The sequence below is a fragment of the Mirounga angustirostris genome, unplaced genomic scaffold (genome assembly GCF_029215605.1).
Source record: "Mirounga angustirostris isolate CCGP_5_RB_7025 unplaced genomic scaffold, mMirAng1.0.hap1 SCAF_16, whole genome shotgun sequence".
Taxonomy (NCBI): domain Eukaryota; kingdom Metazoa; phylum Chordata; class Mammalia; order Carnivora; family Phocidae; genus Mirounga; species Mirounga angustirostris.
Window position 1 is genome coordinate 48,650,522 of NW_026991724.1, and position 23,428 is coordinate 48,673,949.

At 48.7% G+C, this 23,428-nt stretch overlaps 1 pseudogene; it reads right to left on the bottom strand.

Moving 5' to 3' along the window:
* Positions 1-22,738, bottom strand: LOC123842645 (carcinoembryonic antigen-related cell adhesion molecule 5-like; annotated as a pseudogene).
* Between the last annotated feature and the right edge of the window lie 690 nt (positions 22,739-23,428).

Below are 23,428 nucleotides of genomic sequence, written 5' to 3' on the forward strand. Positions count from 1 at the left end.
TCAGTTGGAGACCTCACACTGGTAATTCCCGGCATCCTCCCTCCTGACCAGGTCTATGGTGAGGGTGCTGTTGTCCTGGGACAGCTTCATCCTCTCTGTGAGCTTTAGACTCTGGCCATTGAAGAACCAGTGGATGGAGACCCCAGTGTTATCTGTGGAGCAGGTCAGGACCACAGAGTCCTTATCTTCTGTGACTGCGGTGTTGCTGGCATGGAGAGAGGGCTTGGATATTGGCTCTGTGGGGAAACACAGGATGTCACTAAATGAGAATGGGCCTGGGGCCCAGGGCTACTCTCCTTCCTTTGAGATCTTGGACACTTCAAGGGCCCTAGCGAGCTCTGTAAAGGTGCCCCCAGAGGATGGCCCTGCAGAAGGATGAGTGTCTTTGTTCAGGTGACGATCTGTAAGGAGAGGGCTTTACCTCCCCCTCGGACCCTCCCCCATGTGTCTGCTCTGCCTGGACATCACTGTAGTATCAGCACCTGGAACCTCTTAGCCCACGTGGCCAACAACATCACTATCATGAGGAATTTTTTCCCATGGATTTCTGTGTGATTTTCTTGAACTTTTATGACTTTAGAAGATCAGGCCTCATTCCTTATATACATTTCCAGGTATATTGGGTGGGTGGGGGGGAAGACACACAACCCTTCTATCTCTGTGTCCAAGGCAGCTTCATATAAAGTAGGGAAGGCATTTGCACTGTTTTATTTACTAGGGAATGAAAGCCGCTTGCCCCGTCTTCATTACCTCAGGAATCAAAGAGTTTTCAATCTACAGGATTTCTCACTCTGAAGAAGACTTTTACTTACAGATCTGTGGATTGACTCTCATAGTGAAAAGCTTCTGTCGAGTGGCGGGTACTATATACAGAATACTGGCACCCTTCCAAATAGAAGGAAACTACTGAATATCATAAAGGCCTTACACGAAACGCCCAGAGCTAACATCATCCTCCATGATGAAACACTGAAAGCCTTTCCTCTAAGATCAGGTAGAAGATAAACATCCCACTTTCACCACCCGTATTTAACACAGTACAGAAGTCCAGGCAAAAATAATTAGGAGGAAAAAAAACCCACAATGCAATCAAAGTGGAAGAAAAGTAAGTACAGTTATGTCTGTTTGCAGATGACATGAAATTTTATATACAAACCCCTAAAGATTCCACTAAAAACTGTTGAACTAATAAACAACTTCAACAAATTTGCAGGATACAAAATCAACATACAGAAATCACTGTGTTGCTAACACTAACAATGAAAAACACAAGAAAGAAATAGGAAAAGCATTTTATTTGCAATAACATTAAAAAGAATCAAAGACTTAGGAGTTAACTTAATTAGAGTCAATAGACTATATACGGAAATCTATAAAACATTGCTAAAAGAAATTACAGAGGACACAAATAAATGGAAAGACATCCCATGTTCGTGGTGATGAAACTTAGTCTTGTTAAGATGACAGTGTTATCCAAAGAGATCCACAAATTCAGTGTAATTCCTACCAAGTTCCTTTTTTTAAGATTTCATTTTTAAGTACTCTCTACACCCAACGTGGGGCTCAAACCTACAACCCCAAGATCAGGAGTCGCATGCTCCACCAGCTAAGCCAGCCAGGTACCTCCATATCAAATACTTAAGGAATTGCTTTGCAGAAATAGGAATTTCCAAAAATTCACACAGAAATTCAGGGGCCTCAAATAGCCAAACTTATTTTGAAAAAGAACCAAGTTGGGGTGCCTGGGTGGCTCAGTTGGTTAAACGACTGCCTTCAGCTCAGGTCATGATCCCAGGGTCCCGGGATCGAGTCCCGCATTGGGCTCCCTGCTCTGCGGGGAGCCTGCTTCTCCCTCTCCCACTCCCCCTGCTTGTGTTCCCTCTCTCGCTGTGTCTCTCTCTGTCAAATAAATAAATAAAATCTTTAAAAAAAAAAAGAAAAAGAACCAACTTGGAGGACTACTACTTCCTGACTGCAGAGCTACAGTAACTGATAATAATGGGGTCTGGTATAAAGACAGACACAGAAACCAATGGAATAGAATAGGCACCCCGGAAACAAACCCTGTCACATGTGGTCCAACGATTTTCAAGAAGTCTGTCATGACCGTTCAATGGAGAAAAATATCTACTCAACCAATGGTGTTGGGAACACTGGATAGCCATGCAAATGAATGAAGTTGGACCCGATCTTACATCATGTACAAAAATTAACTTAAATAGGTCAAACATCTAAACATTAGAGTCAAATAGTAAAAGTCTAAAAACAAACATAATGCAAAAATTTATTGAAACTGGATTTCCCAATGATTTCTTAGATACGACACCCAAAGCGAAGACAGTACAAGAAAAAAATAGATGAATTGTATTACATCAAAATGGAAAACTGTGCATCAAAAGACAGAATCTGGAGAGTGGTAGTACCAGTTATGGAATTAACAGGATATAGGGATGAAATGTACAACATAGGAAATATAGTCAATGGTATTTTAATGGGGCTGCATGGGGTCAGATGGGAGCTACATTGTGTTGAATAGAGCATAACATAGAGAGTTGTCCAATCACTATGTTGTACACCTGAAACTATGTCACACTGTGTGTCAACTAAAGTTCACTAACAAAGAAAATGTGAGAGCAATCCATGGATTGGAAGGAAACATTTGCAAACCATATCTGTAAGAGGTTAATATCCGGATTATATAAAGGACTTCTGCCATTCAAGAACAACAAAAAGCAACTTGAACCAGAGGCTCCTTCTTCTTCCCCATTTGCAAAGCCCCATTTTATGCATGGGGCTTTCTGGAGCCGAGAAGCTCACTCCCCACATTCCAGGCTGGACCCAAGGTCTGCCATGAAAAAATCAGAGAGCAAGGGAAGGAAGCATCTGCAGACATGTAATGGGAGAGTTCAGGGACAGATTTCGGATTTGTTTGTGACCTAAGCTAATGTCAATAACTTCTAGGCTCTTTGCTGAAAGCCAGACAGACCCTCACCACAGCGATCCAAGCAGATGCTCCAGGGATCCACTTACCAGAGACTGTGATTGTCTTGACTGTGGTCTTACTGAGGCGAGTGCCAGAGTTATAGGCGAGGCAGGTATACGATCCACCATCATTGGCAGTGATGTTGGGGATAAAGAGCTTCTGTGTGAATGGCTGGGGCCTCCCATTGATAAACCAAGAATACTGTGCAGGCGGGTTAGAGGCTGCGTGGCAGGAGAGACTGAGGGTGGCCCCTGGATGGTAAAAGGAGTCTGAGGGGGAAATGGTGGGGGCGTCCGGGCCATCTGGAGCAAACAGAATAAAGCCACAGGTGATGCAATCCGAGGGAAACCGAAGTTCCTGGTCTGTATTAGGGCCACAGTGTCCCACTAGGCTGGGTCCCAACCTCATTTTAAAAAGTCCAAAGCCCCCTGTGTTCACTGAGCCTGGGTCTGAGACATTCACCTGTTTCCCATCATAGTCTGGTGACCCTCCCAGGTAGGAGCAGGTCATCCCCTCCTAGTCTTGGCTTAGGCTGAGTCTGCCCAGGTTTGCCGGGGACAAGAAGCCATGGCCAGCCTGGGGGTGTAGCTGAGATTCATGGACTCGGACCCCAGAAGGATGGATGTGGCCTGGCCCCCGGCATGTGGATTTGGGCTGGCAGCCCGGGCCAGGTAGGAAGGGAGTTACTCACAGAGAACATTCAGGGTGAATGGGTCACTACGACCGGCACTCACTGGGTTCCGAGTTTCACACTCATAGGGTCCTGTGTCATTCCTTGTGACATCATGTATAGTGAGAGTCCTGTTGTCCAGGGACAGTTCTAGTGTGGCGCTGGCCGGGAGGCTCTCATTGTTTACTGACCACAGGTAGCTTGTGCTCTGAGTCTGAGGTCCACACGTTAATACAATAGAATCCACATTCTCCACGGGATCGGAGTTGTTGCTCGTGATGTTGAATTTGGGTAACTCCGCTGTGCAGACAACAGAAAGAACATTGCCCTGGGTGGTACCTGTGATTCCTCCACAAGCATCTTGAATCAGAGTTGGCATCTCTCACCTCTCAGCCAACCTGAGGCCTTCAAAGACTAGGCAGATGTGTGTAGCTCAGGACAAATGCATGAGCATCTGAGCGCTAGGAGAAAGTAAAGCCCCTGCTCTGTGTGCTGACAGCAAGGCTGTCTCCAGAGTCAATTACAGAGCAGCATTTGGTCCTGGAAGACACAGGACAGAGTCAGAGACAGCCCCGGACCTCTCCTGGCTCTGCACTGACCTGCCAGCCCAGCCTGGGGATGGGGGTCTGAGCAGAAATGACACCCGGGGACAGCAGGAACAAGCCCGGAGGTCAGTCCAGTACTCAGGTCCCAGGGCCTGGACGGCAGCTCTGCCCAGCTGTTTGATAATGAGTGACATGAGGCAGTGACCCCATCCATGGCAGAGCCGAGTCCAGTGACCAAGCAGAGAGCGAGGGGATGAGCAGGAAGCAGGGGTGGTGAGGGAATGAATGATGCATCATCTCTTCAGAGAGGCATCCTGGGTGCAGGATCCTAGCAGATCTGGCCACCAGGCTCCTCGCCCTCCAGCGGGAGAGACACCCGCACCGTTCACTCCTTCCCTCCTAACAAAAGCAACTGAGTTGCTCCCAGTCAGCTCTGCTCAGGAGCCCTAACCCCATCCTGGCACAGACTCTCCAGGGTCACTAGAATCAGCAGCCCCAACACAGGGGTCTGGGCAGGGGCTTTCTGGGCTGAGTTCTGGTGGGGATCCCAGAGGCCCCTCAGGACTTGTCCTGCCTGGGGCGCGCAGAGTTCTAGATCCCTGAATCTGGATTCTGGGAAAGGAATTCTAATCTAATTAAGTTGTCCCCACTGTGTGTGTCCTGTACTAAATGCTCGAACCCCCCACAGGACATAATGCGGAAGGGAATGGAGGCCCAGTTCAGGCCTGTGAATCCTGTTGTGTGAAGTAGAATCCACCCCACCCAACACCAGAGGTGAGAGAGGAATTACTCACGGAATACGCGCAGCTGTCCTGTTCCTTCATCAACTTGAAAATTTCTCTTTATGATTTGTATGGTGTAGTATCCTGTGTCCTTCAGGTTGATGTTCTGGAACAGCAGGGATCCATCTGGGTATATTGTCTCTCTGCCGCTGTGTGCAGGCCCTGGGGCAGTTACATTTCTGTCTACTGCATATGATACAATTTGACTGCTGGGCTCTACAATTTCCCCTCGGAACCAGCCATAGCCTATAGGGTCCCCAGGCAGATTGTGGACGAGCAGAAGAACATCCTTCCCTTCAGCAACATTGGATGGCACTGATTCCACAGTGACTTGGGCAGTGGTGGGCGGGTTCCAGAAGGTTAGGAGTGAGACTAGGAGGGAAGGGAGAAGACGGATCAGTGTTTGAACCTATGTGTTGGGAGGGAAAGCTGGGGTTCTGGAGAGAGAGCAGGTCCTAATCCCCCAGCCTCGGGGTGTGTATGTGAGTGTGTCTCCTGCTGGTCAAGGTCAGGGGCACGACCACACTACTTCAGGGCCTCTGAACTTACTTTCTCTGTTTCCAACCCTCTTCCTCACATGTCTGTCTTTCACTCCCTCCCTGCCCTCAGATACCTGCTCCCACTCAGAGGGTCCTGGGGAGAGGTCTGCCCTGAACGCCTCCTCTAAAGACCCTCTGTCTTCACGTTCTGACCTTTCCCTGCTCTGTTCCCTTCCTGGTGCTTCTCAGTACCTGACATCACATTCTAGACGTCTCTGCGTGTCTGTCTTCCTCCCCATCGAAGTGAGCTCGGGGAGGGCAGGGACTCGTCTGATCTGTGCTGTACCCCAGGGGTGGGGCAGGCTGCAAATACCCGGCGCTGAATGAACGTGTCCCCAGGGCTCTCCAAGTCTGGCATTTGTCTGTCATGATCTCAGGTGGGTGGGAAGGGGCAGCGATTAGGGTCCCTGGTTGTTGTGATCAGTTTTTAGAATTCAGTCCTCAGTGATGAGTAACTTGGGACACAGCCCTTGGCTCCCCACTTCCAGATGATGAGATTTTCCTGTTGCTGAGCCGGCTCCCCCGTCCTGCCCTGCTCCCCTGTCCCCTCTCAGAGCTCTGTCCTCCCCGGGAGACCCCAGCCAGCCTCTCTCTCCCATCCTCCCGCCCCCTCGCAGGGGATCATCCCTCTCACCTGCCAGCAGGACCTCCTGCCAGGGGACGCGTCCTCCTCGGGGAGGGGCCGACGGGGGCTCCATGGTGCCTGCTGCCCGGTGCGTCCCTCCCTCTGGGGGAAGAGCTTCTGCTCCAGAAACGCTCAGGAGCACTGCCGTCCTGTCCTGTCAGCTCTGCCGTCCTTCCTCCCTCTGAGCTGAGCGGCCTCTGGGGACAGGAGCGCTGGGCGGGGTCACGTGGGCCGGAGGTGGGTCCGCCTCTCCCTCTCCTGAGCCCACGGAGGGTCTGCAGATGCTGTGAAAATGCAGATTCTGACTCAGCAGGTGTGGTGTGGACCCCAGAGTCAGCCTCTAACAAGCTCCCAGGTGATGCTGATCGTCCTGGCCCGGGGAGCACACTCTGAATAGCCAGACAGAGGGGGATCCGGTTCCCTTAGAGGATGGCCCCTCTCCCTACTCCAAGTTAGTCTCTGCTATGTCCTGGCCTTGAGTCTGTGGGCACCACACACAGAGCCCCAGGGTCCCCAAATCCAGGGGATTATTTCCGTTTGTAACAGAGAATCCCAGCTGGGCACCGGTCTCCCCAGTGTTCTCTCCGCTCTGGGGAGGTTGGATTGACTCCTGGTAGTGAGGTCCCAGTGATGACGCTGGGGTGAGAAAGGAGCAGGCCAGGTGATGACTGGTGAGGGACGCACGGCCATCCTTGGGTGTCCCCAGCCCGGCCTCTGCTTCCAGGGACAGAGACCCAGGACCAGGTGTCTCAGGAGCTCAGTTCCCAGGTGGGAAGGGGGTTTCCTGTGTGTCCCAGGAAGAGAGGACATGGTGGGAGGTTGGGTGGCAGGGGCCCCCAGGAAGGTTTTGAGGAGACCCTTCCTCAGGGTCTGTGGCTGAACTGTGGCCCCGAGACTGTCCATGTGCCCTGAGCGTCCTGGGCAGCCTGTGTGCTCTGCCTGGGGGACTTTCTCGTGGTCACCCTGCCTCCCCCATGGGTGGAGCCCGGCAGGGAATGGGGAGCTGCACATGGACCCCTGACAGATCAGGGTGCTCCTAGGGCCCAAGAAGGAGCGGGCAGGACAGAACTGGCACGTGGGAGCGACCCAGAAGTGTCTGTTGGAGAAAGGGATGGAAACCAGGCTCCTTCTCCACGTCCTTAGCGGAAGCCCGCTTCAGGGTTTAACGTCCTGTGTGTTGTCTGCATGTCCCTATGTCGCCCCCTGGAGGCTATTCTCGGGGCTGCACCAGGGATGCTGACGAGGCTCCCAAGGATGTGAGTGGTTTCCCTCCTGCATTTAATGAGTATTTACTGGGCTTCGTGACGTGTCAGGCCCTGGGCTGGGTCGTGGGAGCTCCACCGAGAACAGGACAGATGTGGGTCCTGGACTCGTGGGGTTTCCCTTGGAACAGGGCCACGGGCAGTCAGGAAATCATGGCACTGAGGAGTCAATTAGAATCGAGAGAAGGGCCAGGAAGGGAAAGTGCCTGGTGCATCGGAGCATGTCAGGGGGGCTCAGCTGATGGGGGGTCCCATGGAGCACTCCTGGGAAAGTGACCTTTTGTCTGAGACCTGAAGCGTGAATAGACTTTCGCCCTCTAAGGACAGAGGTGTGGAGGGACGAGCTGCCCATAGAGGGACCAGTCTCAGCGGGCAGATGCCTGGTTGGCCGGAGGGGCTGACGGGGTCCAGTGTGGGGAGCCTGGAGAGCCAGGAGGACGGTGACTGGGTGAGGCTGGGGAGGGTCAGACCCTGCTGGGCTGTGGGTGCTGAGGAAGGCGCCCAGGTGTAGAGCAGCTCTGCCGTCCTCTGGTGGACTGTGCAGGAAATGCGGACGAAAAATTCCCTCTATCCAGTTTTTTTTTTTTAATTTGTACATTATAGACGTATAATTTTTAACCACTTTATTGAATTATAGTTGACCTATAAGAATTTCAACATATTGAAAGTATACAATTTAATATGTTTTGCCACGGGCATGCAGAGAAGTCATTCCTAGGTGAAGATACTGAATATGTCCCTTCTTCTCCAAAGTCTCCTCATGTCCTCTTTATTCTCTTCATTCCCACCCCTCTGACCCTCCTTCCCCATGTTCCCATGAAACCTTACATTAGCTTTTGCTGTTATAGATTAGTGTGCATTTTTTAGAATTTTGAAAATTTGAATCATACAATACGATTTGGGACCACAGTCAACATCTTTACTCAGCATGGTTTTCAAAAATAACTCATTGCTCCTTGTTATTGCAAATCTCCAGTTTTTTCCTTTTTTATCCCTTAGTTGTATGACATTGAAAGGATGCAGAAAGTTTTTTTTTTTAATTCACTCATTTATGGACATTTATGTTGTTTCCAACTCTGGGCGATTACAAGTATACCTGCCAGGAACTTTTGTGCAGGAGTCTTAGAAGCGGGCATGTGCTTTCATTTCTCTGGGGTAGAGTTCCACCCAGGAGTGCAGTGAGGGGATCGCTGAGGAGGCACAGGTTTAGTTTTTTGAAGAACACGCTACACTGTTTTCCAAAGTAGTTGCAATTGTACATTCTCCCTAGCAATGTAGGAGCGTTCCACTTGTCCCCCCGCCCCCCATCCTCAACAACACTTAGTTTGGAAAGTGTTTTTAATATTTTAGCCCGTCTACTGTATGTGAAGTGGCATCTCAGTGTGGAGTTTTAGTTTTGACTGTGAAATCATTTTTCATTTTCTTTTATCGTTCTTTTACTTTATGAACAGCTCATATGAGATCTGTCCTCTGAATAGTGTTCCACTGTATGTATTTACAGCATTTTCCTCAATCATTAGTCTGTCGATGGACATTTAGGTTGTTTCCATATCTCGGCTACTGTGAATAGTGTTGCAATGAACACAGCTGTGCTAATATCTCCTCAAGATCTTGATTTCAGTTCTTCTGGAGAAATGCCCGGAAGTGGGATTGCTGGATCTTAGTGTAGTTGTATGTTTAATTTTTTGAGGAACCTCCATACTGTTTTCCGAATGGCCACGCCAGTTTGCATTCTCACCAACAGGGTGCAAAGGTTCCAATTTCTCAACATCCTCACCAACACTTGTCTTTCCCCTCCCCCCAATAATAACCTTTGCAACCTGTGTGTGGTAATATCTCATGGTGGGTTAGATTTCCATTTCTCTTTTTACATATACCCAACTGCCATAGAAGAAATATCTACTCAAGACTTTAACCCATTTAAAATCAGGTTATTTGTTTGTTTGTGTCTTACTATCCAGCTGTAGGAGTTCCTTACATATGTGGGATATTAACCCCTTATCTGATACATGGTTTGAAAATATTCTCTCCCAGTTGGTAGGTTGCCTTTTCATTGTGCTGATGGTTTCCTTAGCTGGGCAGAAGCTTCCTAGTTTGATATAGTCCCACTTGTTGATTTTCATTTCTGTTGCATGTGCTTTTTGTTACCATATGCATGAAGTGATTGCCAAGACCAATGTCATCAAGCTTTTCCCCTATGTCTTCTTTGAGGAGTTTTATGGTTTGGGGTCTTATATTGAAGTCGTTCATCCATTTTGAGTTGATTTTTGTGTATGTGTAAAGTAAATGTGCAATTTCATTCTTTTGCTATGTGGATATCCACTTTTCCCAACATCATTTGTTGAAGAGACTGTCTTTTCCCACTGCGTATTCTTAACACCCTTGTCAAAGATCCGATGACCATATATGCAGGAATTTATTGAGGGCTCTCTGTTCTGTTCCATTGTTCTGTCTTTCTGTCAATACTCTTACCTGACTGAGACTGGCTCCAAACTCACGTTTGGCTGCTCACACCTCAAAAATCAACCCATGAGGGACAAGTGATGGTAGGTGAAGAAAGGTTGCTTTAATCAGGAAGCCAGCATGCTGGGAAGACAGTGGACTAATGTTTCAAAGATCATGTTCCCGGTCCAGGGGGTTTGGGAGTGGAGGGTGCTTTAAAGGGGAAGGCATGAGAAAAAGGGAGGGCGGCTGTGTGCAGGAGAAGCAGGTGCCCAAGCAGCTGGTAGTATGCGGACATGACCCTGAACAGACTTGCTGGCACCCGGGGCAGCTATTTTCCAATGTAGGCAGGCCTTATCTCCTGGGAAAGTTTGGTCCTTCACTCCTCGAGGCCAGTGGTCTGCAAATCCCAAGGAAAGTAGGTTCGTTCTGCTACAGATCATGGGACTTAAGTCAGCAAGCAAGGGGTGAACCCTTAAACCTGGTGGAGGGCTGTCACAATGCCGTACTGCTTTCATTACTGTGGTTTTGAAATGTAGTTTGAAATCGGGAAGAGTGATTCTTGCCCAAGTGATTCCAGCTTCGTTCTTCTTGCCCAAGATTTCTTTGGCTCTTTGACATATCTTGTGGTTCCACCCAAATTACAGAATTCCTTTTTCCCCTTCCCTGAAAAAGACCATTGGAATTTTGATGGGGATTGCATTGCACATATAGGTCATGTTGAATAGTATGGATATTTTAACAGTATTAATTCTTCCAACCCATGGACAGGGGATATCTTTTCATTTATTGGTGTGGGCTTCAGTTTCTTTCCTCAATATCTCATGGTCCTAGCCTAAAGATCTTTCCCCTCCTTGATGACATTTAGTCCAATTATTTTGTTTCTTTCTCTTTCTTTCTTTTTTTCAGAGAAGACTGAATTCTTTTACTTAGCTGTAAACAAGTTAGTTGCAACATAATTTCTTTTCCCTGTGGAGAGCTCCCGATAGGTTCTTAAACAGTAGGAAAACATTTGCTGTTCAATTTCATTGAGAACCTTCCACAGAAACCATCCCAACAGAGTGAGAGTATCACAATGTTTCAGTCCCACTCTAAGTGTACTATTTTAAAGTACACTTGAAAGTTTAAATGTGTACAAATTCAGAGGTGTAAGAAACTTCAATAGATACAGAGTTTAGGAAGGTGAAGGCTGTGAATGTCTCTTTTCGTTCAATGCATCCTTTTTTTTTTTTTAAAGATTTTATTTATTTATTTGACAGAGAGAGACACAGCTAGAGAGGGAACACAAGCTGAGGGAGTGGGAGAGGGAGAAGCAGGCTTCCTGGGGAGTGGGGAACCCAATGCGGGGCTCGATCCCAGGACCCTGGGATCCTGACCTGAGCCGAAGGTGCTTAATGACTGAGCCACCCAGCACCCCTCAATGCATCCTTTATATTGCACTCTTCACACATAAGCAGCTGTTCCTGCTATTTCCTGGGCCAAAAAAGAGCAGATCGTCCAAGGAATGGAATTTACTCTGGCATTCTCCTGGGTATGACACCTTTGTAAAGCCAAATGCCAAGACACAAGCATCTTGGGGCAGTACTCCAAAACTACAGGCTTTGCTTTCTTTTTTTTTTTTTAATTTTATTTATTTATTTGAGACAGAGAGAATGAGAGAGAGAGCACATGAGAGAGGGGAGGGTCAGAGGGAGAAGCAGGCTCCCTGCCGAGCAGGGAGCCCGTTGCGGGACTGGATCCAGGGACTCCAGGATCATGACCTGAGCCGAAGGCAGTCGCTTAACCAACTGAGCCACCCAGGCGCCCAGGCTCTGCTTTCTTGATGGTGGCAAATGGGGACCTTAGTCTTGCTTCCCATGAGTAGACACTAAAGCCATTGTGCTTATCTTTGCTTCTCTTCGGGTTGAGTGGACTCTGCTTATTCCTTGACCCATACTCTGTGGGGGCTGGGCGTTGCCTCCCAAGCAGCATCTTTGGTGCCCACAGAGCAGAGCTCCCTTGCCTCTGACCCTACAGACTGGACTACTCCCTGCCTTCCCGGTGCCTGCTTCCACCCCTCAGGGCCCCGCCAGGGCAAAGCATTTCATTCTTTCTGATGCCATGGGAAATGGGAACCTTTTATTTGTTTTCCAGGTAGTTTGCCATAGGTTCTTTGTTAGTGGATAGAAATGCACTGATTTCTGTAGATTGATTTTGCATCCTGCAGCTTCCTTAAATTTGTATATTAGTTCTGACAGTGTTTCATGGAGCCTTTGGAGTTTTCTCTATAGAAGATCCTGTCATCTACAAACAAAGAGAATTTTACTTCTTCTTTTCTGGCATGAATGTCTTTTATTTCTTTTTCTTGCCTAATTGCTCTGGCTAAGACTCTCAGTACTATGCTGAATAGAAGTGAGGATGAGCACCCTTGTCATGTTTCTGATTCTAATAGAGAAGCTTTCAGCCTTTCACCACTGAGTATGACGTTAGCTGTGGGCTTGCCATAGACAGCTTTCCTTCTGTTGAGGACCAGCATGGTAGATAGTTTTCTAATCTTGTATTTCTGTATACACATTTGTCTTTGTACAAAAAAATGCCCACTGATTAGGAAGGAGAGCACTCCTGCATGTTGGTGGGAATGTAAACCGGGGCAGCCACTCTGGAACAGGGTAGAAAGGTTCCTCAAAAAGTTAAGAATAAAACTACCCAGTGATCCAGCAAGTGCTCTCCTAGGTATTTACCCGAAGGATACAAAAATCCTAATTCAAAGGGATACACACACCCGGTGCTTACAGCAGGATTATTTACAATAGCCAAACTATGGAAACAGCCCAAATGTCCATCAGTTGATGAATGGATAAAGATGATGTGGTGTATATATATATACATATAATGGAATATATATATGTATACATAATGGAATACTACTCAGCCACAATAAAGAATGAAATCTTTTCATTTGCGACAATGTGGGTGGAGCTAGAGTGTGTTATGCTAAGTGAAATACGTCAGTCAGGGAAAGAGAAATACGCTATGATTTCAGTCATGTGGAAATTAAGAAACGAAGCAAATTAGAATAGGGGAAAAAGAGAGAGAGGCAAACCAAGAAACAGATTCTTAACTATTGAGAACAAGCTGATGGTTGCTAGAGGGGAGGTGAGTGGGGGAATGAGTGAAATAGGAGATGGGGATTAAGGAGGGCACTGGTTGTGATGAGCACCAGGTGTTGTATGGAAGAGTCGAATGAGTATATTGTACACCTAAAACTAATATTACCCTGTATGTAAACTAACTGGAATTTATTTTATTTTATTTATTTTATTTTTTAAAAGATTTTAATATTTATTTGAGAGGGAGAGAGAGCACAAGCAGGGGGAGAGGCAGAGGGAGAAGCAGAATCCCTGTGGAGCAGGGAACCCAATGGGAGGCTGGTTCCCAGGACCCCAGGATCATGACCTGAGCCGAAGCAGGCCCTTAACTGACTGAGCCACCCAGGTGTCCAACTAACTGCAATTTTTTAAGAAACCTAAAAAAATGTGCCCACTGAACTGCAATTTTTTAAGACACCTAAAAAAATGTGCCCATTTTTATGTCACTGAAATAGTTACACTGGCGTAAGATCTAGACAAGTTCGTATGTGCCTCTTGTGATGATGCAATATAAAACCCAGGAAGCATTCTTGCCACAAAATATAACCTGAAACTCTTCAATATTTGAGATTCATTTTACAAATTATAGGAAATACAGGGTTTAGAGAAGCCAGTGAAATGACGCCATAAGGAAACAAAGTCAGAATGTGGGCGTTCTACTGGACATCATGTCTGATCTGGTCTTTTCAAAGAGTCTCATGAAAAAAAATTGAGGGGGTAGAGGGACTGTTACAGAATGAAGTATTTTGCTTACTGAGTTTTCAAAAATCGAACACACCCATGTATCTAGCAGCTAGATCAGGAAACAGAACATTGCTGGCACCCTAGAAGTTGCTGCCCTCTTCCATTTATAAATTTCTTTTCTTTCTAAGATTTATTTATTTGTTTGAGAGAGGGGAGGGGCAGTGGGAGAGGGAGAGAAATCCTCAAGCAGACTCCCCGCTGAGCTCAGACCTGACATGGGGAGCAATCCCAGGACCCTGAGATCATGACCTGAGCCAAAATCAAGAGCCGGCTGCTTAACCGACTGAGCCACCCAGGTGCCCCCCATTTATAAATTTCTAATGTTGAATCACCTTACTTTGCTGGGACAATCGGAACTTAGTCACGGTGTACTGTCTTATTCTATATACTGTTGGATTTGGGGCGCCTGGGTGGCTCAGTCGTTAAGCGTCTGCCTTCGGCTCAGATCATGATCCCAGGGTCCTGGGATCGAGCCCCACATCGGGCTCTCTGCTCGGCCGGAAGCCTGCTTCTCCCCCTCCCACTCCCCCTGCTTGTGTTCCCTCTCGCTGTCTCTCTCTCTCTGTCAAATAAATAAAAAAAAAATCTTAAAAAATTATATATATATATATACTGTTGGATTTGGTTTGAGAATTCCTTGTCTAGCATTTTTCCTCTATGTTCATGAGTATGATTGGCCTGATACTTTCTTCTTTTTGTACTTTTCCTGTTATTCCTATTTCAATTTAAAGGTTATGCTAACCTCAGAATGAGTTGGGTGGGGGATATTCCCTCTCTACTCTATGGATGACTTTGTATGTTTTTGAGATGATCTGTCTTGAAAATTCTGCAGAACTCTGAAAAAACTGTGCGGAACAGAAGACACCCCAGGACAGAACTATAGTGCCAATCCGACCAGGACCCCGACTGCAATGCCAATGATGGATGCCACAGGGAGGCCTGTGGTGCTTCTTCCATCTGAAATAAGAAGAAAAAGGGAGGGCAGTGAGTCCCAAGTCAAAGCTGGGGAAGCCAGGAGGGGCGGTGGGGGAAGGGCCTGGTTAGGGAGGAAGGAAAGGCCACTGAGGTCTGGGTGGCGTGTGTTTTCTCACCACAATGTCCCCACCCCCTTGACCACTGCATCGTTTCTGTTCCTCACGGTGAAACCCCTGGACTTGCTTCATTCTTCACTTTGTCCCCCCACCCCGGGCCCAGTGCCAGGGTCCTGTTCATTTTCCTCTCACATTATGCCTCTTCCCCTGGATCTTCCTTTCCATTTCTATCAATGCTCTTAGAGGGAGGCCCTTACCTGTTCACTCAACACTGATTAAAGAGAATAACATTAGCTGACGGCTTTTGAGGTCCTCCCTGCGCCAGGCACATGGGAAATACTTTATGTTTATCTCATCTGCTGCTTCCCTGTCAATGAGGGGCCAGGTGTCATCCCCACTGTGCAAAATGAGCATCTGAGTGTGTAAAGGGCTTCAGAAATCAGTGGGGGTCAGAGAGCTGGAACGTGATCAGACAACACTTAATCCCAATTCCCGGAGTCATTACAGCTAGTTACAAAACTGTTAATAACAAAAGAACAGTAGCTGCTAAGTTTGCTTGAGGCTGAATCTGTAAATGATGCTGTCTCAATTTCATCTCATGAAATCATTTTAACAACTGTCACAACAGCCCTAAGATCCAGCTGTTCTTTCCAGTTTTAGAGATGAGGAGACTGAGGCTCAGGAGGTTGAGCATCTTGCCCGAGGTCCAATAGCTGGTACATATTAGAACCAAGATGCTAGCAAGATCCGTCTAATTCTGGGGAATTTTATCCACATTGCCAGAGAGGCTCTGAAGGTGGGTCCCACCTCCTCCAGGCCTGCATCCACTTCACACCTCCGCCAGTAAAATATAAAGGGAAGAAGAGGGAGAGGTCGAGGGTCACTCACAGTTCACATTCAGCCTGATGGGGTCACTTTTGCTGGAACCGACCCAGTTGGAGACCTCACACTGGTAATTCCCGGCATCCTCCCTCCCAACCGGGTCTATGGTGAGGGTGCTGTTGTCCTGGGACAGCTTCATCCTCTCTGTGAGCTTTAGACTCTGGCCATTGAAGAACCAGTGGATGGAGACCCCAGTGTTATCTGTGGAGCAGGTCAGGACCACAGAGTCCTTATCTTCTGTGACTGCGGTGTTGCTGGCATGGAGAGAGGGCTTGGATATTGGCTCTGTGGGGAAACACAGGATGTCACTAAATGAGAATGGGCCTGGGGCCCAGGGCTACTCTCCTTCCTTTGAGATCTTGGACACTTCAAGGGCCCTAGCGAGCTCTGTAAAGGTGCCCCCAGAGGATGGCCCTGCAGAAGGATGAGTGTCTTTGTTCAGGTGATGATCTGTAAGGAGAGGGCTTTACCTCCCCCTCGGACCCTCCCCCATGTGTCTGCTCTGCCTGGACATCACTGTAGTATCAGCACCTGGAACCTCTTAGCCCACGTGGCCAACAACATCACTATCATGAGGAATTTTTTCCCATGGATTTCTGTGTGATTTTCTTGAACTTTTGTGACTTTAGATGATCAGGCCTCATTCCTTATATACATTTCCAGGTATATTGGGTGGGTGGGGGGGAAGACACACAACCCTTCTATCTCTGTGTCCAAGGCAGCTTCATATAAAGTAGGGAAGGCATTTGCACTGTTTTATTTACTAGGGAATGAAAGCCGCTTGCCCCGTCTTCATTACCTCAGGAATCAAAGAGTTTTCAATCTACAGGATTTCTCACTCTGAAGAAGACTTTTACTTACAGATCTGTGGATTGACTCTCATAGTGAAAAGCTTCTGTCGAGTGGCGGGTACTATATACAGAATACTGGCACCCTTCCAAATAGAAGGAAACTACTGAATATCATAAAGGCCTTACACGAAACGCCCAGAGCTAACATCATCCTCCATGATGAAACACTGAAAGCCTTTCCTCTAAGATCAGGTAGAAGATAAACATCCCACTTTCACCACCCGTATTCAACACAGTACAGAAGTCCAGGCAAAAATAATTAGGAGGAAAAAAAACCCCACAATGCAATCAAAGTGGAAGAAAAGTAAGTACAGTTATGTCTGTTTGCAGATGACATGAAATTTTATATACAAACCCCTAAAGATTCCACTAAAAACTGTTGAACTAATAAACAACTTCAACAAATTTGCAGGATACAAAATCAACATACAGAAATCACTGTGTTGCTAACACTAACAATGAAAAACACAAGAAAGAAATAGGAAAAGCATTTTATTTGCAATAACATTAAAAAGAATCAAAGACTTAGGAGTTAACTTAATTAGAGTCAATAGACTGTATACGGAAATCTATAAAACATTGCTAAAAGAAATTACAGAGGACACAAATAAATGGAAAGACATCCCATGTTCGTGGTGATGAAACTTAGTCTTGTTAAGATGACAGTGTTATCCAAAGAGATCCACAAATTCAGTGTAATTCCTACCAAGTTCCTTTTTTTAAGATTTCATTTTTAAGTACTCTCTACACCCAACGTGGGGCTCAAACCTACAACCCCAAGATCAGGAGTCGCATGCTCCACCAGCTAAGCCAGCCAGGTACCTCCATATCAAATACTTAAGGAATTGCTTTGCAGAAATAGGAATTTCCAAAAATTCACACAGAAATTCAGGGGCCTCAAATAGCCAAACTTATTTTGAAAAAGAACAAAGTTGGAGGACTCCTACTTCCTGACTGCAGAGCTACAGTAACTGATAATAATGGGGTCTGGTATAAAGACAGACACAGAAACCAATGGAATAGAATAGGCACCCCGGAAACAAACCCTGTCACATGTGGTCCAACGATTTTCAAGAAGTCTGTCATGACCGTTCAATGGAGAAAAATATCTACTCAACCAATGGTGTTGGGAACACTGGATAGCCATGCAAATGAATGAAATTGGACCCGATCTTTCATCATGTACAAAAATTAACTTAAATAGGTCAAACATCTAAACATTAGAGTCAAATAGTAAAAGTCTAGAAAAAAACATAATGCAAAAACTTACTGAAACTGGATTTCCCAATGATTTCTTAGATATGACACCCAAAGCAAAGACAATAAAAGAAAAAATAGATTAATTGTATTACATCAAAATGGAAAACTGTGCATCAAAAGACAGAATCTGGAGAGTGGTAGTACCAGTTATGGAATTAACAGGATATAGGGATGAAATGTACAACATAGGAAATATAGTCAATGGTATTTTAATGGGGCTGCATGGGGTCAGATGGGAGCTACATTGTGTTGAATAGAGCATAACATAGAGAGTTGTCCAATCACTATGTTGTACACCTGAAACTATGTCACACTGTGTGTCAACTAAAGTTCACTACAAAGAAAATGTGAGTGCAACCCATGGATTGGAAGGAAACATTTGCAAACCATATCTGTAAGAGGTTAATATCCGGATTATATAAAGGACTTCTGCAATTCAAGAACAACAAAAAGCAACTTGAACCAGAGGCTCCTACTTCTTCTCCATTTGCAAAGCCCCATTTTATGCATGGGGCTTTCTGGAGCCGAGAAGCTCACTCCCCACATTCCAGGCTGGACCCAAGGTCTGCCATGAAAAAATCAGAGAGCAAGGGAAGGAAGCATCTGCAGACATGTAATGGGAGAGTTCAGGGACAGATTTTGGATTTGTTTGTGACCTAAGCTAATGTCAATAACTTCTAGGCTCTTTGCTGAAAGCCAGACAGACCCTCACCACAGCGATCCATGCAGATGCTCCAGGGATCCACTTACCAGAGACTGTGATTGTCTTGACTGTGGTCTTACTGAGGCGAGTGCCAGAGTTATAGGCGAGGCAGGTATACGATCCACCATCATTGGCAGTGATGTTGGGGATAAAGAGCTTCTGTGTGAATGGCTGGGGCCTCCCATTGATAAACCAAGAATACTGTGCAGGCGGGTTAGAGGCTGCGTGTCAGGAGAGACTGAGGGTGGCCCCTGGATGGTAAAAGGAGTCTGAGGGGGAAATGGTGGGGGCGTCCAGGCCATCTGGAGCAAACAGAATAAAGCCACAGGTGATGCAATCCGAGGGAAACCGAAGTTCCTGGTCTGTATTAGGGCCACAGTGTCCCACTAGGCTGGGTCCCAACCTCATTTTAAAAAGTCCAAAGCCCCCTGTGTTCACTGAGCCTGGGTCTGAGACATTCACCTGTTTCCCATCATAGTCTGGTGACCCTCCCAGGTAGGAGCAGGTCATCCCCTCCTAGTCTTGGCTTAGGCTGAGTCTGCCCAGGTTTGCCGGGGACAAGAAGCCATGGGCAGCCTGGGGGTGTAGTTGAGATTCATGGACTCGGACCCCAGAAGGATGGATGTGGCCTGGCCCCCGGCATGTGGATTTGGGCTGGCAGCCCGGGCCAGGTAGGAGGGGAAGTTACTCACAGAGAACATTCAGGGTGAATGGGTCACTACGACCAGCACTCACTGGGTTCTGAATTTCACACTCATAGGGTCCTGTGTCATTCCTTGTGACACTGTGTATAGTGAGAGTCCTGTTGTCCAGGGACAGTTCTAGTGTGGCGCTGGCCGGGAGGCTCTCATTGTTTACTGACCACAGGTAGCTTGTGCTCTGAGTCTGAGGTCCACACGTTAATACAATAGAATCCACATTCTCCACGGGATCGGAGTTGTTGCTCGTGATGTTGAATTTGGGTAACTCCGCTGTGCAGACAACAGAAAGAACATTGCCCTGGGTGGTACCTGTGATTCCTCCACAAGCATCTTGAATCAGAGTTGGCATCTCTCACCTCTCAGCCAACCTGAGGCCTTCAAAGACTAGGCAGATGTGTGTAGCTTAGGACAAATGCATGAGCATCTGAGCGCTAGGAGAAAGTAAAGCCCCTGCTCTGTGTGCTGACAGCAAGGCTGTCTCCAGACTCAATTAGAGAGCAGCATTTGGTCCTGGAAGACACAGGACAGAGTCAGAGACAGCCCCGGACCTCTCCTGGCTCTGCACTGAACTGCCGGCCCAGCCTGGGGATGCGGGTCTGAGCAGAAATGACACCCGGGGACAGCAGGAACAAGCCCGGAGGTCAGTCCAGTACTCAGGTCCCAGGGCCTGGACGGCAGCTCTGCCCAGCTGTTTGATAATGAGTGACATGAGGCAGTGACCCCATCCATGGCAGAGCCGAGTCCAGTGACCAAGCAGAGAGCGAGGGGATGAGCAGGAAGCAGGGGTGGTGAGGGAATGAATGATGCATCATCTCTTCAGAGAGGCGTCCTGGGTGCAGGGTCCTAGCAGATCTGGCCACCAGGCTCCTTGCCCTCCAGCGGGAGAGACACCCGCACCGTTCACTCCTTCCCTCCTAAGCAAGAGCAACCGAGTTTGTTAACATGTGGACACTGGTCTGGTTTCAGGGGCAGAGTCGGGAGGACAAGGCAAGTCCTTTCCCTGACACCCCAGTGGGAGTGACAGCAACACAGCAGGAAACAATCAGATCTCAAGTCCAGCACAGGGAGGTGAGGATGGGCCACCTGAGGGTCGCCGGATCATTCTGCCTCTGATTGCTGATGCAGGTCATATGGTTCTAGAGTAAACATGGAGTGAGCCTCCAGTTGCCGTCACTGCCCAGACCAGCATCCCTCCCTCTGCTGGAGGAGAGGACGGGGCTGTGTCTGCACACAGAGCCTGGGTAACTCTGATCTGCTGCTCACCAGTCTGTGTGACCCTGATTCAGTGACTGTGTCTCCCCGTGCCTCAGTTTCCCCTTAATGCAATAGGAATAATGGTAGATGATCTCTACTTGCCATGCTTGTGAATTAACCTTTAAACGTCCCGAAATACCTGACCTCAATTTGGTCTATAGCCGCTGGCCAATCAGATGACGGCTATTCCGCTTGTTTCCACAAGAGAAGGCTCCCTGGGCCTGATTCTTGGTGGAGGGGGAGATGCCAGGACGTCTCTCTGCTCTGTTCATTCCTGGGGGCGCTGCCCTTCCACTGGTGTCCCCCAAGCCCTCCACAGCAGTTGGCTAATGGACTGGGGACTTTTTTTTTAAGATTTTATTTATTTACTTGAAAGACAGAGAGAGAGCATGAGCAAGGGGAAGGGGAGAACCAGACTCCCCTGCTGAGCAGGGACCCTAACCAGGACTCGATCCCATGACACTGGGATCAGGACGTGAGCCAAAGGCAGTTGCTTAACTGACCAAGCCACACAGGTGCCCCTGGACTGGGGACTCCTGTGCCTGTGCTGTCCATACTGGGTCTCAGGTGAAGGACCAGGCTCTGCCCTCCCCAGATGTGGCTCTTGAGACTGAGCCCTGGCTGGTGACCAGCTCGGGCAGCTGGGAAATCATTGCTCCCAGGCAGCTCTGCCCAGGAGCCCTAACCCTATCCTGGCACAGACCCCCAGGGTCACTACAGTCAGGAGCCCCAACACAGGGGCTTTCTGGGCTGAGCTCTGGTGAGGATCCCAGAGGCCCCTTAGGCCTGGTCCTGACTGGACCCAGCAGGGTCTTTCTCAGATGGTCCCAGAGTCTGGGTTCTGGAAGAGGAATCTTAGGATGTTTGTCTCCACTGTGTGTGTCCTGCACTAAATGCTTGAATCCTACACGGGACATAATTCAGAGGGGGATGGAGGCCAAATCTCGGCCTGTCCATCCTGTGTGTGTGTGAAGTAGAATTTATCCCACCCAACACCAGAAGTGAGAGAGGAATTACTCACGGAATACGCGCAGCTGTCCTATTCCTTGATCAACTTGAAAATTTCTCTTTATGATTTGTATGGTGTAGTATCCTGTGTCATTCAGGGTGATGTTCTGGAACAGCAGGGATCCATTGGGGTATACTGTCTCTCTGCCACTACGTGCAGGCCCTAGGATAGTTACTTGTGTGTCTACTACATATGATACAATTTGATGCCTGGGTGCTATACTTTCCCCTTTGAACCAGGTAAGACCTACAAGATCCCCAGGCAGATTGTGGACGAGCAGAAGAACATCCTTCCCTTCGGTAGCATTGGGCGGCACCGATTCCACAGTGACTTGGGCAGTGGTGGGCGGGTTCCAGAAGGTTAGGAGTGAGACTAGGAGGGAAGGGAGGAGACAGATCAGTGTTTGGACCTATGTGTTAGGAGGGAAAGCTGGGGTTCTGGAGAGAGAGCAGGTCCTAATCCCCCAGCCTCGGGGTGTGTGTGTGAGTGTGTGTCTCTTGCTGGTCAAGGTCAGCGGCATGACCACACTACTTCAGTGCCTCTGAACTTAATTTCCTCTGTTTCCAACCCTATTCCTCACATGTCTGTCTCTCCCTCCCTCCCTGCCCTCAGATACCTGCTCCCACTCAGAGGGTCCTGGGGAGAGGTCTGCCCTGAACGCCTCCTCTAAAGACCCTCTGTCTTCACGTTCTGACCTTTCCCTGCTCTGTTCCCTTCATGGTGCTTCTCAGTACCTGACATCACATTCTAGACGTCTCTGCGTGTCTTCCTCCCCATAGAAGTGAGCTCGGGGAGAGCAGGGACTCGTCTGATCTGTGCTGTACCCCAGGGGTGGGGGAGGCTGCAAATACCCGGGGCTGAATGAATGTGGCCCTAGGGCCCTCCAAGTCTGGCATTTGTCTGTCATGATCTCAGGTTGGTGGGAAGGGGCAGCGATTAGGGTCCCTGGTTGTTGTTATCAGTTTCAGAATTCAGTCCTCAGTGATGAGTAACTTGGGAAACAGCCCTTGGCTCCCCACTTCCAGATCATGAGATTTTCCCGTCCTGCCCTGCTCCCCTGTCCCCTCTCAGAGCCCTGTCCTCCCCGGGAGACCCCAGCCAGCCTCTCTCTCCCATCCTCGCGCCCCCTCGCAGGGGATCATCCCTCTCACCTGCCAGCAGGACCTCCTGCCAGGGGACGCGTCCTCCTCGGGGAGGGGCCGACGGGGGCTCCATGGTGCCTGCTGCCCGGTGCGTCCCTCCCTCTGGGGGAAGAGCTTCTGCTCCAGAAACGCTCAGGAGCACAGCCGTCCTGTCCTGTCAGCTGTGCCGTCCTTCCTCCCTCTGAGCTGAGCGGCCTCTGGGGGCAGGAGCGCTGGGCGGGGTCACGTGGGCCGGGGGCGGGGTCTCTGCCAGGGCCCCTCCCCTGCCCTCCCCTCCCATCCTGACTCCCTTGTCCCCTTCCTCCCCTTTCATTTCGGTCTTCATTGCGGTTCCCTGGGAACAGCTGAGGCCTCTCCGTCTTCAGCTGTGGTTTCCCACCATATGCGAGAGCGCGCACACGCCCTTGTTTGGACAAACACAAGCCTGTGGCGTTGGGGTCCGGTGACCCCCACAGCTCGGGTTCAGGGTGCAGGGTCAGCGCCCCCACAGCCCTCTCTCCTCCCCGTGTGGCTTTCCCTTCAGGAGCCTGGGGGCTGCCTCAGGAACCCTTGTCACAGGGATGTCACCCCCACTGTGCGCTGGAATCACCTGGGGAACTTTATCAAGACTGTGGATGCCCAGGTGACACCCAGAAATGCTGCTTCCGCAGATGCCCAGCCGGGCTGAGACCCCATGATGTGGGGTGGGGCCGCCTCTCCCTCTCCTGTGCCCACGGAGGGTCTGCAGACCCTGTGAAAATGCAGATTCTGACTCAGCAGGTGTGGTGTGGACCCCAGAGTCTGCCTCTAACAAGCTCCCAGGTGATGCTGATCGTCCTGGCCCGGGGAGCACACTCTGAATAGCCAGACTGAGGGGGATCCGGTTCCCTTAGAGG